General features: G+C 45.0%; 1 pseudogene; it reads left to right on the top strand.

Moving 5' to 3' along the window:
* The first annotated feature begins 950 nt into the window (after positions 1-950).
* LOC113886476 lies at positions 951-11,429 on the top strand (annotated as a pseudogene).
* Positions 11,430-14,084: the final 2,655 nt, after the last annotated feature.

Consider the following 14,084-nt stretch of genomic DNA (forward strand, 5'->3'; position numbering starts at 1 on the left):
ATAAATATGCAACTTCTGATTCTCTTGAAAACATGGCCAACTGGCCTGCTTTCCAGCATGAGTGAAGTGGAGGAAAGGGTGCTCCCAGTGCTGTGCTGGGAGGGTCCTGTGCTGCTCAGGGTTCAACCTGGCAACATAGACCTTGTATCATTTCTCTTGCCTCCTGGGGCCATGAGTTGTGAGAACTAGACTACTAGCTATCTTAAGATAAAGATTACTTTTGTCTTGATCAACTTTAACTTTGAAGCCTTTAACCCAGAACCCAGAACACACTACTTCCTTGTATGTTTTTTGGATGATATAAAATACCTTGTGGATGCATATGACATTTTTTCTAATACTGAAAAATTCTAATACTGAAAAACTTCTAATTGAAGTACTGCTCTGCCCTAAATCTTTTATGCAGACTGGCATCATAGGTACCCCTGATGTCTGCCATTAGACCCACTACCTAAAGCCAGTTGTATGTCCCTGGGATGTCCCTGAAGTCTTCACTTTGTCATTTGACAACTTATCCTCCTAGCAGTCTCCTCTCCAATGAAGACAGCAATGCATATCTCATGAAGTGACTAGGAAGATGACATGAAACCAGAAATGTCAAGCATGGCCCTTAGTATCCATTTTCATGATGTTTAGCAGTTTTTTTCTCCAAGAACACAAGGTTCTCCATCTTCTTAGATGTCCATACAGATCAGTTTGATTTTCCAACCAAGCTTCAAGGAAGAGATTACAGTTCAATTCTCTGTCTTCTGAGAAGCTTCAAAGTGCACTTGCCAAGGACACTGATGAAGGAAAAGATTTTATCAAGACTTTTGTGTTTTTTTTAGACCTATTATTGGCCTAAAGGGCTAAACTAGGGCATGTCAGAGCATATATAACTAGGGGCTCCCAGGCACCACTACATGCTAAGAACCTGAACTTTCCTGAGTACTTGGAGCCAGGAAAGAAGCATGAAGTGGCTGGTGCTCCTTGGGCCAGTGGCCTTCTCAGATTGCAGAGTCATGTAAGTATGGAGGCTGTAAGCCACATCATATTCATTTCTGCGATTTTTCTTTTCATCTGATTATTCTATTCATCCAGTTTAGACGGGAATGGAATATTTCCCTGATAATCTTAAAGTTCAACCCTTACTTATTGATAAGCATGTTGCTATAGGAACTGTGGGTCCCAAGGGTCTTGGTGTAGATTTGCATAGCTGCACAACTCTTGGGGTCCAGTCATGTCATGACAATTGAAATTGGAACTCCTTGCAATTGTTCAGTGCACAGTCAATGCAGATGTAGGTGTGGTCCTGTGGAATAGCACTTTTCTACATGTTATTTAGCATGTTCTCTTTGTTCCCTCTCTACTTCAGTGTGTATATGTCTATGTCTGCATCTCTGTATCACTATCATTTATCTCTCCATCTCTTTGGAAGGCTCTGAGTGTATTTCTCTCTGTGTTGTTTTCTTTTAATTTTTCATTTGACTCATCCTTCCTTCTTGAGCCTCTACACTTCCCTAACTTGTTCCCTATTTCCTGGATTCTTTTTTCAACTATCTCTCCTCCTTCAACTTGGAGAAAGATTGGGAGAGCTACTTATACACTGTTTTATATCTGACAAGCAGTGTGACCACAGCCAATTCACAAACCTCTTGAACTTCAGATTCCTCCCTTGTAAAAGAGGAGAGGAATCCCCCTTTTACCTCCTTCCCTGAGCTTCTATGAGAAGGATACAGTGGGATGGCAACAGCAGTACTAGTGGCTGTCATTGTTGAGACTTCCTACTTATCAGGCACCTTATATCCATCACTTCACTCTCCCCAAGATATCCCATTTGGAGGGTTTGTATTGTTACATTCCACCATTTTTCTGAAGAGGAGACTGAGACGCCACAGGGTCATATGGTTTACCCAACATTACAGAACAGAATCTTTATTCAAACCTATGTTTTTGCCATGGCATATACATAAAATTCTGATAATAAGGTGACTCATAAAATTGATTGGAAAATACACAGTGCCATTACAATGACAGTTATACCTTAACACTGACAGCTAATTGTAACTTCTTCTTTATTTTCTTTTTCAAATGCTCGATGAAAGAATACCTCTACAAAAGTGAAGACCATGAGATAAACCCTCAGTGAAAAAAACATGCTGAACAATTTCTTGAAGGAACATGCTTACGGACTGTCCTAGATTTCTTCGTGTGGGTCAAATATAACTATTCACCCCCTGAGCAACATCATGGATGTCAGGTTTTGGGAGGATGGTCCTCCAAAGTGCCCCCTGGTGCTCTAGCCTAGCATTGGGGCTCATCTGGAGGTGACAGGTGGGATGCTGGGGCTGGGGCTCCTGCAGGAGGCAGAAACCCTGGGTAACAGTGGCTGTACCCAGAGGAGAAGGCACTATCATCCTCAACTCTTGGTCTTGGTGACTGGGCCCAGAAATTACCAAGTGGCAGGTAAACGTCCATTTCTGTGTCAAAGATGTGTCATTAGTTTGATGGAGTTTGTTCCTTCTGAGGAGAAGGTAATGGTGACCCACTTCAGTCCTCTTTCCTGGAAAAACCCATGGATGGAGGAGCCTGGTAGGCTGCAGTCCATGGGGTCGCTAAGAGTCAGACATGACTGAATGACTTCACTTTCACTTTTCACGTTCCTGAATTGGAGAAGGAAATGGTAACCCACTCCAGTGTTCTTGCCTGGAAAATACCAGGGACAGGCGAGCCTGGTGGGCTCCTGTCTATGGGGTTGCATAGATTCGGACATGACTGAAGCGACTTAGCAACAGCAGCAGCAGCAACTTCTGAAGTAAGGGAGTCACTCAGTTACAGATGAAGAGTGAACCATCTCTGATCAAAAGGTAGAACTAATTGCAAAGCAACTGTGAATCCCCAGGCAGAGGAATTCAGTTTCCACAGATGCAAGAACACAGCAGTAAAAAGTACCTGAACCTGTATTCCGTGTAAGGCCATAAGAATCTAACACAGTGCTTACAGCTTTTAGATTAGAAAACGGCTTATTTTGTCTTCAAGAATGCCCATGCCAGCCTGAATGATAGGCAAAGAGTAAATACATGTCAAATGAAAGGGTCACCTGTGTGGTGTTGATTGGATGTGGTCTGAGTTTGGAGGGAGTGGCTGGGGTTGATCAAGAAGGACATCTTGGAGAAGGGGATGCTAAGGCTGAGTTTGAAGAGACTACAGAGCTTCTCAAATGAAGGCACCAGTACTTCCCTGGGTGTCCAGCAGTTTTGGAGGCCCAGTGGTTATGCTTCTGGGCTTCCCATTCAGGAGGTACCACTTCCATGCCTGGTCATAGAGTCAGTATCCTGCATACAATGTAGCATAAGAAAAAACAATATCAAATGCTAGCACCTCTGTGATCAAAGGTTGTGAGCTGCACGGTGGTTAGAAAGTGATCTCAAGAGATATGTGATACCCAGAGGGAGGCAGCAGCGTGGGAATAGAGGGCAGCCAGTTCTGCAGTAACCCACTCCCTCCTTCTCCCTGTAATTGTTCTATGTGGGTAACATCACCATTGGAACACCGCCTCAGGAACTTCAGGTTATCTTTGTTTTTTTTTTTAATTTTTTAATTTTTTTAAATTTTATTTTATTTTTAAACTTTACAATATTGTATTAGTTTTGCCAAATATCGGAATGAATCCACCACAGGTATACCCACGTTCCCCATCCTGAACCCTCCTCCCTCCTCCCTCCCCTACCCTCCCTCTGGGTCATCCCAGTGCACCAGCCCCAAGCATCCAGTACCATGTATTGAACCTGGACTGGCGACTCGTTTCATACATGATATTATACATGTTTCAATGCTATTCTCCCAAGTCTCCCCACCCTCTCCCTGTCCCACAGAGTCCATAAGACTGATCTATACATCGGTGTCTCTTTTGCTGTCTCATACACAGGGTTATTGTTACCATCTTTCTAAATTCCATATATATGCGTTAGTATACTGTATTGCTGTTTTTCTTTCTGGCATACTTCACTCTGTATAATAGGTTCCAGTTTCATCCATCTCATTAGAACTGATTCAAATGTATTCTTTTTAATGGCTGAGTAATACTCCATTGTGTATATGTACCACAGCTATCTTATCCATTCATCTGCTGATGGGCATCTAGGTTGCTTCCATGTCCTGGCTATTATAAACAGTGCTGCGATGAACATTGGGGTACACGTGTCTCTTTCCCTTCTGGTTTCCTCAGTGTGTATGCCCAGCAGTGGGATTGCTGGATCATAAGGCAGTTCTATTTCCAGTTTTTAAAGGAATCTCCACACTGTTCTCCATAGTGGCTGTACTAGTTTGCATTCCCACCAACAGTGTAGGAGAGTTCCCTTTTCTCCACACCCTCTCCAGCATTTATTGCTTGTAGACTTATGGATTGCAGCCATTCTGACTGGCGTGAAATGGTACTTCACTGTGGTTTTGATTTGCATTTCTCTGATAATGAGTGATGTTGAGCATCTTTTCATGTGTTTGTTAGCCATCTGTATGGCTTCTTTGGAGAAGTGTCTATTTAGTTCTTTGGCCCATTTTTTGATTGGGTCATTTATTTTTCTGGAGTTGAGCTGTAGGAGTTGCTTATATATTTTTGAGATTAGTTGTTTGTCAGTTGCTTCATTTGCTATTATTTTCTCCCATTCTGAAGGCTGCCTTTTCAGCTTGCTAATAGTTTCCTTTGTTGTGCAGAAGCTTTTAAGTTTAATTAGGTCCCATTTGTTTATTTTTGCTTTTATTTCCAATAATTTGGGAGGTGGGTCATAGAGCATCCTGCTGTGATGTATGTCGGAGAGTGTTTTGCCTATGTTCTCCTCTAGGAGTTTTATTGTTTCTGGTCTTACGTTGAGATCTTTAATCCATTTTGAGTTTATTTTTGTGTTCAGGTTATCTTAGACACAGGCTCACCTGTCTTGTACATTCTCTCCCTCTTTTGCCCCTGTCCAGCCTGTTGTGAGTACAGACACTCCGTACCTGGACCATCTTTCACTTGCCCTGCCGACGTTTCCACCCTTGGCACCTGATGACACTCATCTCTTGTGTCTGCAGCTACACAAGTTAGGTTCAGACATTACAAGTCTTCCACCTTCCGGCCTACCCAAAAGACCTTCAGCATCGTCTATGGATCTGGGAGCATGAAGGGATTTCTTGCTTATGAAACCTTTTGGGTAATGTGTAAAGAGAAGCTGAGTCAGGACTGGCTATGGAGTGACCCCTGCTTGGAAAACAGATGCAGGAACATCTGGCAGGACACTTCCTAGCCTAACTCCCATAGATATTGGCCATCTTACCCACAGGATCCTGTCCCTGGGGACGCAGTCCCCATGGTGACACACAAGCAAATGGATTAGCTAACCCAGAGTAACCCAGAGAGTAGCTTGAGATGCAGACTTGCAGCTGCTCTGCCCATGAGCAGTTCAAGGTTCATTTTGCTGGAAGCGAGAAGATGGGAAAAAAGCACCCACTTTTATATTCACAGACGGTTGTAGGCACTTTCAGGTAATAATTGGTTTAATCCTGCAACAACCACACACAGCAGGTGGTCTGATTAGCTCATTTGACATATGAGGAAACTGAGGTATAGAATACAAGGGCCTTGCCAAGGTCACACATGTGGTAAGTGATGGAGCTGGGCTGGCTTTTCAGGACTGCAGTTGCTGTGGGGTGTTTGGGATAGGATAAAACTGTTCTGGGGACCCTGGGGGCAATCAAGGGCTTCAAGTATTCAGAGTGGGAAACTGGAGGCCAGAGATGTCAGGGGGCCTGATAAATGAGTTCTCACTCTAGAAGACCTTTGAGAGTCTAATAAAACCCATGGCCTGCCTCCCCAAACTACCTGAGTAGTTCCCCTCTCTCTCTTTCTCTCTTATACACACTCACAGAAACACACACGTATCCCCAGAAGTGAATTTCCTAGGCAATAATTTCATACAACCCTGCAAGCAAGATTTTGTTTTCAGATTCTGTCTACCTGGACAGTTGCAGAATCCACAGTCCCTTACAGAGAATGCAGCCCATTCCTATCATTACCTCATGCCAAAGAGAAGGCTATCTTGCTCTCGATTGTTTTGTTCACAAGGGGGCACCAGTGGGTCCTGGCCTGACTCTTGGTTGCCCCACCTGGACAGAAGCCACAAGGCCATTTTGACTCACTCAGGTGGTGTTTTTCAGAGGGGCAGATGTTTTAAAATTCACAGCCTCTCACAAATGGAATCCTCCCAGCTTGGTCTAACCATCTGAGGTCCACCAAAGACAGCCCAGGCTCAATTCTTCTTTGAGGATCTAATGGCAATGCACCCCAGCCCAGTCCTAGCCCCACTTCACGTATCTGTAAGTGGGAACACTCTTCTCTCCCACAGATTGGGGACCTTGTAAGAAATGACCAGCTGTTCAGTCTAAACATGGCAGAATATGGGTTTGAGGGTATACCTTTAGATGGCATCTTGGGCTGGAACTACCCCAACATATCCTTCATTGGAGCCATCCCCATCTTTGACAACCTGAAGAATCAAGGTGCCATTTCTGAGCCTGTTTTGCCTTCTACTTGAGCAAGTAAGTCTGAGATGGTCAATCCCTTTCTCCAAATTAGCTGTAAGATGCTTTCAGGTGCATGAAAATTATAGAACACTTGATAAAGAAGTATCCTGAGAGATAATCTAACCCAGGATAACTAGGGACTTACCTTGCATCACCACTGGTTTTTATAAATAATGCTTTAAGGGAACACATCCCTGCTCCTGGGCTCAAGACCAGTAACTTGGTCTAACGGGGTGAGTGAGGAGGAAGACTAATGGAAGGCAACAGGAAACAAGTTGGAGGAAAAAACAATACGATTTGCTTATGTGTTTGATCAGGAAGGAAGGAGAAGGATGGTGGCTATCTTCCTTCCTCATTAGCATTCCACTGGGAGCCCAGGATCAGCTAACCAATTCGCAAGAGCCAGTGAAAAATAAGTGTGGGACACAAAACAAAATGTGGGATCCCTTGTTCAAGAAATATTAGTCATTTTAAGACAGGGAGAGCAGAGTTGGGGTCCTTTCTAGTGTGAGTCCCTTTGGACAGTAGAGGTCACAGGCCAGTGGAGCCAACTCTGGGTGACCTGAACCCATATCCTTAGCACTTAGCTTTGATTTTCCTGAAAAATGACAAGCTGGACATGGGTGAAGCAAAAACTCTTCAGCACCGTGCTATCTGAGGGTTTCTGAGCACACAGGTAGCAAGAGGTCCTGGGCCTCTTCAGAAGACATAGTGGGTGGAGCCCAGCCATGTAACTCAGCTTCTAACCTCCTCTGTGCCACTCATTAGCCAGTTACTGACCTCAGTCTGGTTCTCAATCACTCCTAGCCTTGATTTCTGCATCTGTAAATGGAGACCTTATTAGGGCCTTCATGGGTAGACAAGCACAAACACAAGCTCTCAGACAGTGCTGTTGTTACTGTCCTCCAAAGATCTGCCCTTCTTTTCTCTCTACAGATGCAGGGGAAGGGCAGTGTGGTGATGTTTGGTGGGGTGGACAAAGCCTACTAGCAGGGAGTGCTCAACAGAGTACCTTTGATCCAAGCAGGAGACTGGCATGTACATATGGACCAGTAACCTCTCCCTCTGAGGGTCAGCCCAAGTGATGCCCCACATCTGTACACGGACACAGGCAGACACCCACAAATGGATTCTCAGACACATAGTGACACAGACATATACACCACTTACAATGACACAGACAGACACATAGACACATGGAAACACACAATCAGACACATATAAACATGCATAGATAGTCAGAGACACAAATGCACAATTAGAGACACATACAAACACATATACAAACAAACACATAAACACATAGGTAAACAACCCACGGGTTCATAAATCTCAGGCCTTTTGACCAGGGCTCTGACCAGGGTCCTAAAAGGGTCTGGAGAGGTCTGTGCAGCTGGAAGAGGGCTGCACCCATTGCCCTGTGAGGTGTGGAGCATGTTAGAGGACTCTACAGTGTGGTAAACAGAGGATCAGGGAGAATTACACTGGCCTGAAAACAGTTATAAGATGACCAACTGTCCAGGGCTACCTGGGACCAAGGAAATTCTCAGTACAAATAAATGTCAGTTTAAAAACAGGGAAAGTCTTCAGCAAATGGGAAAAGCTGGTCTCCTTAGGGAGCAGCTACCCAGCAGTGGAGAGAGGTTGGCTGCAGTCTTATGACTTGAAAGCAACTAAAAAAAAAAGACACCCCATGTACCTGGACACACAGTGGTGCAGGGTCTATAACAGAGAATCAGGAAGGTGGGATCCAGGCGTGATGAGAAGACGAGGGGCATAATTGATAGGATTCTTTGTGATACCCTCAGATGAAAGCTGACCTGTCCTTTGGAGTTTCTGTGGGCTAGTCATATATTTCCTGGCCAGGGTCTCAGGGTCTGAGCTGGTTGTAGGAACAGTGCTGGGAGACACCCTCTCCCAGAGGAACCCCTCTCTCCCACCATTATGAGAATCTGCTATACCCGTGAATCTCCATCTTTACTCTGTGGTTGACCCATTATTTGTTCCCCACCAGATACAGCTCTCTGGATGTTTCTCATTCATTATTTTCAGTCTTCATTCACTCACTAAACAGACAAGCATTGGGCATCCACTGTGTGCCAGGCACTTTAGGGAGGCAATGAGAATAAAACTCACCCTCACATCTAAGAAGGCAGATGCACAAGAAATGACACACACACATAGTGAATTGTGACTTTGGTACATGCTAGACATGAGAAATGGAGAAGGCAATGCCACCTCTACTCCAGTACTCTTACCTGGAGAATCCTAGGGACAAGATCCTGGTGGGCTGCCGTCTATGGGATCATACATAGTTGGACACGACTGAAGTGACCTAGCAGCAGCAGCAGCAGCAGCAGCAGCAGCAGCAGACACGAGAGAGTCTACAGAAAGTGACCAAGACAGGAGACTGATAAACACCAAGGGAAAGACTTCCCTGAATAAATGACAACTAAGTTGGAATCTGGAAGATGATAAGAAATTTGCTAGTCAAAGGGAAGGAGACTTCTAGGAAGGAATACCAGCTTGTGGCAAGATACAAAAGATCATGGTGTATTCAAGTACTGTATTCAGGATGTCAAGGAAGGTGCTGTGTCAAGAGCAAAGAAAAGAGTCAGCCCAAAAGATGAAGGGATGTTTAGGGGACAGTTGGGAAGGGGGCAGCTCTGGGGAGATTCAGAGTGGCCTTGATGCCGCTTTGTCACACTGTCTCTCAGCATCTCCATGAAAAGAAAGGTTATTGCTTGTTCTGGTGGCTGCGAGGCCCTTATGGACTCTAGGACATCACTGATCCTTGGCCAAGAAGACTGGTCAATAATATCCAGAAGCTCATCAGCACCACACCACGGGGTTCTGAGGTGAAGGGTCATGCCCCAGGGTCACTCCCAGTCTCCACACACAAGAAGGATCTCCAGGGCCAACCTCTCTCCCTCTCTCTCTAACAGTACTATGTTTCATGTTTTTCGGTCAATACCCTGCCCTCTATTATCTTCACCATCAAGGGCATCAAATATCCAGTGCCAGCTCGAGCCTACATCCTCAAGGTGAGGGGAGAACCCTGAGGGGTGGTTCTCAAATAGGAACTTGCAGGAACCCTTGGGCTGCTGCTGGGAGTAGGGCACCCTGTGCAGGCCATCTTGCACTATTGCAGATGCTGCTGAGCCCTGTTGCTGGGCCAGAGCCTGCCACAAAAGCACCACTTGAGAGTAAAGTGCCGTGTGGGACACTGATCATCCTGAAATAAATGTGGAGATGCCACACCATGCTGGCATGGTGGGAGTCACAAGGAGAGGGGAACACTCAGGTCCTCAGTCCTCAAAGAGTTTCAGTTCAATCTGAAACCTCACATGCATGAACATGAAAGTCAGCTCTAGCGGTCACTGAATAGGCCGTGTGACAAGGAGAATGACTGGGGACACTCCCAGTGTGCTGTCCCACCATAGGGATTAACAGTCTCCCTTCCCTTCTTGCAGTTTTCCTGCTTTGGATGATAAATTACATGGTCACCCTAGTTCTCGGATGCATCTTCCCCTAGCTCTGGCCAGGTGTCCCCTTTGTGAGTTGGGATACCTGACCCCTCTGTGGGGAGGTTGGATACTAAGGTGAATAAAGGGTGCACAGTGACTGCTCAGCCCTGGCACAAGGTGGAGGCTTCATGTCAGCTCCCTAGGGGAGTTCAGAGCTGGCTGATGGTCTGAAAGAAGGCTTTGAGGAAGGGAGGAAATTTCAGGAATTCTAAAAGTGTAAACTCATGGAGCTATGTGGAGGGTTGCTCGGTTCTAGGCAAAACTGCACTGGATTCCATGCAAATGGCATCCCAAGGTGCTCTGCATTGGGGCCCTAGGGACTTTCTCGGGGTGATGAAGGCTACGGACTGACCAGTGGGGATGGGGAACCAGAGTACGTTACCCACTCAAGCCTGGAGTGGCCAAAGAGGGTGAGTGTGGGCTGAGAGGCTTCCCAGAGTTCCTAAGTTAAGTCTTCAAGAACATGTTGTGGGCACTGCTCTATTTAAGATGGATAACCAACAACGAGTTACTGTGTAGCACGGGGAACTCTGCTTGATTGTATGACAACCTGGATGGGAGGGGTATTTTGGGGACCAGGATACATGGATACATATGGGTGAGTTCATTTCCTGTCCACCTCAAACTCAGAATATTCTTAATCAGCTATACTCCAATACAAAATAAAGCTTTTTTTTTTTTTTTTTTTAAATAAAGTATGGATTGTGGGGACGCAGGAGGAGAACCAGCATTCTCTGCAGAGAAAACAAAGAGCAGGAGTCAGAAGGAAAGAAACAGGGAGAGAGGATAACTATGGACACTCTTTTTCTTCTCTAAAAATTTTATTGAATTGTGGCTAATCTTCAGTGTTGCATTGAGTTCTGCTGCACAGGAATGTGACTCAGTTATACACATACAGAAATGTATATTCTTTTTCTTATCCGTTTTCATGTGGTTTATGACTGGATATTTAATATTCTTCCTTATCCTATACAGTAGGACTTTGTTGTTTATCATTCCAACTCCCAGTCCTCTCCCCCACACCCTTCCTCATGGCAACCTCATGTCTTGGCCCTTTTGGTTGTGGATGAACTCCCATATTCCCTGCTAATGAGAAAATCCCTGGATACTTACCAAAAGATGGAAATAAAACCAAGAATTGTGCTGGGTCTGGATATTTGTGGGAGTCGCAGGTAAGGGCTCAGGCTGACTGGTGTGTGTCTCTGACTCCCTCAGGATTCTAGAGGCCACTGCTATACAACCTTTCAAGAGAACAGAGTGAGGACATCTAGAGAGACCTGGATCCTGGGTGACGTCTTCCTGAGGCTGTATTTCTCAGTCTTTGATAGAGGAAATGACAGGATTGGCCTGGCACAGGCAGTATAAATGCTTGGAGTGGTTCAGGAATCAGTAAGGCCGCTGCAAGCAAACACTAAATCACACTTAGGGTACTCCTGCCAGGATGCTGGTGAACTGTATTTGGTGGTCTGCACACTCTATTCTCATTAAAGAATAAAGGGTTTCACTTGTAATGGTGTTGAAACAAATGGGTGCCTCTGTTTCTGGGAGGTGTACAATGATTGGGAAGGATCTAGAACAAAGTCTGAATCACAGTTGAGAGGAGCCCACCTCCAACTGGCTTCAAGGAAAGGGGAGACTCATTGAAGTGATTCTGGGAATCCAGGACACAAGAATCAGAGAAAATACAAAGATCTCAGTGACTGGACCCAAGAAATCAGAAGTCATCAGTTCTCTGTTTCACACCCTCACTGTTTGATCCCCTCTTCTTTGATGGTCATAGCCTTAAAACTTTCTTCCTTAAGGCTTCTACACCTAGTGAGGGAGTCCAAGCTACCTGCCATAGGGTTTTATATCCTGAAGACATCTCCAATAAGGAAAGAAAAGATTGAAGACATCAGAGTTCAAAGGTGTTCTCTCTAAATGACCCATCTTAGATCACGTGTACAGTCCTAGATCAGCCATCCTGGCAGGGCCATGGGGTCCTATGATTGGCTTTACATTGTGGCCCTGATGCAGCAGCATACAAAATTGTCAATATCCTCCAGAAGTATATGACTGAAGCTGGGGAGAGGCAGCCCCAAAGAAAGCGACTTGGAGATAGTCTAGGCCGTGGAAGAGTTTGTGATGACCCACCAACTCCACCACCTTCTCATTCAGAGGAATTATAAGGTGTAATGAAATAGACTCCCTTCATCCTATCTCAGATGAACTTATCACTGGTCTTTTCCTCCGGGAGAGTTTAGGTTAGGTACTTTTTGGAGAGCTGGTTCCCTTTTGTCCCACATCCAGTTACCAGGTTTCTGCCACATATGCCTTCTCTGTCCTTTCCAGTCCTACTTGGTAAGCGGTGGCCCCAGTGGATCCCTGAGCCATCCCCCTCCTCCAGGGCCCAGAATGCCCCTTCCTTGGCCTCCAATACTGCTGGGGAGAATGCAACGCATGTATCAGGAGATCCAGTGTACACAGAGCCTTCAGCCTTTCTGAGCTTCTCCATGGGTGGGGCTACAAACTGTTTGCTTGGAGCTGCCATGGTTAGGCACTTTTGCAGTGGAAGCATCCGTTCTTTCAAGCTGGAGGCCCTCAGTCGATGCCTCAGCTGAGACAGCAGTGGTTAGAGGTTGATTTTCTTTCCAATTGACTGGTTTGATCTCCTTGCTGTATAAGGGACTCTCAAGAATCTTCTCAAGCACCACAGTTCAAAAGCTCAATTCTTTGGCATTCACCATTTCTTATGATTCAGATATCACATCTGTACCTTATTACTGGAAAAACCATAGCTTTGACACTACAGACCTCTGTAGCAAAGTGAGTCTCTGCTTTTTAATACACTGTGCAGGTGTTTCATAGCCTTTCTTCCTTCCAAGGAGCAAAAATGCAAAAGCAAAGCACTCACTCAGTCGTGTCTGACTCTTTGCGACCCCGTGGACTGTTGCCTACCAGGCTCCTCTGTCCGTGGGATTCTCCAGCCAAGAGTATTGGAGTAGGTTGCCATTTTCTTCTCCAGGAGATCTTCCCAACCCAGGGACTGAACCCAGGTCTCCCACATTGCAGGCAGACGCTTTATCATCTGAGCCACAAGGGAAGCTCTCCAAGGAGCAAGTGTGTTTTAATTTTGTGGCTGCAGTCAAGGTCCATAGTGATTTTGGAGCCCCCCAAAATAAAATCTGCCACTGTTTCCACTTTTCCCTCATCTATAAGCCATGATGTGGTGGGACTGGATGCCATGAATGTTGAGTATCTTTTTGTGAATAGATTTTTGAATGTTGAGTTTAAGCTAGTTTTTTCATCTCCTCTCCTCATCAAGAGGTTCTTTAGCTCTTTTTTTATTTTCTGCTGTTAGGGAAGTGTCATCTTCACATCTATGGATGTTGATACTTCTCCCAGCAATCTTGATTCCAGCTTGGGATTTATCCAGACCAGCATATTGAATGATGTATGCTACATATAAGTTAAATAACCAGAGTGACAATGTATATCTTGTCATTCTCCTTTCCCAGTTTTAAATCTTTTAGTTGTTCCGTGTCTGATTCTAAATGCTGCTTTTTGACCTACCTAGAGACGTGTTAGGAGAAAGGTAAGGTGATCTGCTATTCCTATTTCCTTAAGAATTTTCCACAGTTTGTTGTGGTTCACACAGTGAAAGGCTTCAGCATAGTCAGTGAAGCAGATGGAAATGTTTTTCTGGGATTCCCTTACTTTCTCTATGATCCAATGGATGTTGGCAATTTGATCTCTGGTTCCTCAAACCAGTTTGTATATCTGGAAGTTCTCAGTTCATGTACTGTTGAAGCTTAGCTTGAAGGATTTTGAGCATGACCTTGCTAGCAAGTGAGATGAGCACAATGGCAGGATAGGTTGAACCTTCTTTGAAATTGCCTTTCCTTTGGATTAGAATGAACACAGACCTTTTCCAGCTCTGTGGCCACTGCTGCGTTTTCCAAATTTGCTGACATATGAATGCAACACATTTATAGGCTCATTCTTTAGGAATTTTAAACAGCTCAGCTGGAATTTCATCAC

The sequence above is a fragment of the Bos indicus x Bos taurus genome, chromosome 29, assembly GCF_003369695.1.
Source record: "Bos indicus x Bos taurus breed Angus x Brahman F1 hybrid chromosome 29, Bos_hybrid_MaternalHap_v2.0, whole genome shotgun sequence".
Taxonomy (NCBI): Eukaryota; Metazoa; Chordata; class Mammalia; order Artiodactyla; family Bovidae; genus Bos; species Bos indicus x Bos taurus.